The 3,061-nt window shown below is 37.6% G+C and overlaps 1 long non-coding RNA gene across 1 annotated transcript in view; it reads left to right on the top strand.

The window, feature by feature from the left end:
* Positions 1-1,334: 1,334 nt before the first annotated feature.
* LOC119424717 overlaps positions 1,335-3,061 on the top strand; it is a 13,651-nt gene continuing 11,924 nt past the window's right edge. Inside the window, exons 1-2 of the long non-coding RNA XR_005187530.1 lie at positions 1,335-1,482; positions 2,299-2,359. This is a non-coding gene — a long non-coding RNA (uncharacterized LOC119424717). The remainder of the gene's footprint in view (positions 1,483-2,298; positions 2,360-3,061) is intronic.

Below are 3,061 nucleotides of genomic sequence, written 5' to 3'. Positions count from 1 at the left end.
AATTTGTGGAGGTGTCTGATTTGATAGAAATAAATAGCAGGAAATGTCACCAGGATGTGTGGGGATGATTCATTGGAGGAAAAATGGGGAGGAGAACCATAGTTTATAAGGGTGAAACCAAACCGCACAAACATCAGAATTGTACAGGGGCCCAGGGATAGAAGGGAATTTACACAATTCTCTCCTGTTCATACATTTGTGTGTGTGAAAATAAAGTTATCGTTAATTCTAGAGAAAACTTGTGATCCTTTCCGAGCAAACCAACCTTGAGAGGTCATCGGAGCAAATTTAGGACCTCAACAGTAGTCATGGGTGTATATGTGCTCATTAATGGGCTGAACACACATCCCTGGGGAACCTCAGTGTTAATGGTCACAGTGGATGATACGTGCTGACCAACTTTGACATACTGTGATCTGACAGAAAGTCCAATAACCAGTTTTCTAAAGTGGTGTTTAGTCCTAGAGAGACCAGTTGGGTTTTTTTTTTTCAGTATAGCCGAACTAAAGTCAACAGAAAGAAGCCTTACAAGCGCATCTTTTTGCTCCAAGTGTCAAAGTACTGTATGCAGCATAAATGATGTGGTGTCTTCTATGGAAATGTTCTTCCTGTATGCAAACTGGTACTGCTCAAGAGTAGGTGGGAAGGCCTTTTAAATGGGTTTGATAACCATTGTCTCCAAACATTTGGTGGAAGTGAAGAGCCACTGCCCTGTAATCATTCAGACAAGTTACATGAGTCTGGGAACAGGAATTACTGTGGCTCTTTTAAAGCAAACTGGAACCCATGCTGTTGACAGTGATATATGTTCATGTAAGTGAAGATCTCTGCCATCTCAGCTGCACAGTCCCTTAGCACCCATCCCAGCATGCCTTCTGGTCCAGCAGCTTTCCTGAGGTCAATGCTTTGAAGGCAGAGTCTCACCTCATGTGAACTCAGGACAGGGGCAGTGTCATTGGCGGGCGTCAGTATGATGCAGAGTTCTTGGTGTTTCAGTCAAAACAGGCATCAAAGAGAATCAGAAAACCAAATACTGAAACACATGGATCATTACAGAATGGTAGTGTCCCTTCCACCCTTATTTAAAATCATGAGGAGTTGTGGTTCAATTTTTTTTTAATTTGATGCATTTTTTTAAGATATCAATTGTCATGGGTTCCTTCTATGTGTAATGTAATTGTAAATTACATCAAATGGTTGATACAAGTGATTGAAAAACACATTTTCAAAATCAAAATGGCAAAATATCATGCAAACCTTCAGGAAGTCTGGGGAAAAGCTAAAAATGAAAATGCTCTGACTGTTTTAGGCCCCATGGATTACTACGTGGGCTCCTTCCAACAACATCTCATTAGGGCATCTGGTTCGTGCTCGACGGCAGCTGCACCTAAAAAACGAGTGGGCAATATGGAGCGGCTGGTCTGTGTGCTCACGCAGCTGTGGGGGCGGAGCCTCTGTGCGAACACGCACCTGTATCACCAGGTAACAAGACAACACGTAGAAAGTAATGAAAATGATACATTTCTCATGAAATTAAAAATTACTTATGTTCCATCATTTAACTGAACCCACATGCATTTTGTCTGAGTTTATTAGGAAATGTAAAATTATACTTTTATTGATTGTTCTACCCATTTTGAGTAAAATATATTATATCTCTGGATTTATTTAAAAAATAAATTAATACGCCAAAATAAAGTGTTTTGCCAATTTTTTTATGTGATCCATTTAAATTTACCACAAAAAATTAAAAATAAATAACTACAGGATTGTAAATATAAAAAAAAGATGTATTAAAAAGGTTTTGTAATCTCAATCATCCAAGTAGAGAAATCCCCAAAAATGTTAAATCATGTATTAATTTTAAGTCTTAGTGTTGCTTTGTTTTTTATTAAATAATAAGAATTTTTAAAATCTCTTTAGAATATGTTTTGTGAATGACTCTCTGGTACTACCACATCAAAATGCAGCTAAATTTTTATAAAACTCACTGAACTATTGACACTTTTGTGTTAGCCTAGCTTATATTGATTTGCTGTGGCAGCCATCTTTAACGGAATTGACTTCAAATGTTAACAAGTTTTAAATTTAATTAAACAACTTTCTGGAGTTTGTTCAAATCCATCTGTGGTCCATTTGTGTCAATTTTTGCTACTTGACAGTACACTTTGTGGTAAAATGGTCAACTTAGACTATTTATAATCATGGATATTGCTGAATTGTTTGATACTGTATGTTTACCTTTCATGTAGTATTTAGCTCACTTAATGATACAAACCTGTGTTTTCTGTGTTTCAGGAACCCGGTTGGTGTACCATGTGTAGGAGATCCTCGACAGTATAAGATCTGCAACACAAAGGTCACTATAGTGTAAAACATTCCTCTGAATGAAAAAGAAACTACTTTTAAAGTTCCCAGTAGTGTTTCATGTTTGCTTTGCAAATTAGTCACAGAGGCGTGTTGACTGCTAGTGCAAAGTTGAAAGGTTTCTGGGTGTGCTCTGGAGTGTCTGACTCTTCCTGCACTGAGCAGACGTTTAATGCAGTCAGATGTGTTTATGGTGAGCTCACTGACTGCGTGTCAGACATGTGTGTTTGAGCAGCCATTCCCTGTCTGCATTATTGATTAAAGGAGAAACACACAAATGAACCGCAGCACGTTCAGGCAAGTCTGAATGTGTGCACTTGTACTTCAGTCATTAGCTCCAATCACTTTGGACAAATGATGTGTATTAATGTATATTTAATATATTTATTTCTCTGAAGTGGTGAAAAATCAGTTTGACTGAGACTTTAAAGTCAAAGTTTTACACTGCCTACTCAAGGGTGATCCACAAAGTTAGTTAAAATAAAATAAATAAATAATCTGAAATTAAACTTAAACATCCATTAACATGGCAGACCAGAAATAGAAACAAAAAGGATCACCATACATATTCTGTTCTGTCTCACAGTGCTTTCTTCTGCTTCTGGGTCACTTGGTCATGTGACTTAATGTACAACAGAAACTTATTCTCCATCCATCCATCCATCCATCCATCCATCCATCCATCCATCCATCC

Source organism: Nematolebias whitei, chromosome 2 (genome assembly GCF_014905685.2).
Source record: "Nematolebias whitei isolate Nwh7 chromosome 2, NemWhi1, whole genome shotgun sequence".
Lineage (NCBI taxonomy): Eukaryota > Metazoa > Chordata > Actinopteri > Cyprinodontiformes > Rivulidae > Nematolebias > Nematolebias whitei.
Note: the sequence above shows the minus strand (reverse complement) of the source record. Positions and strands in the feature narration are given on the sequence as shown.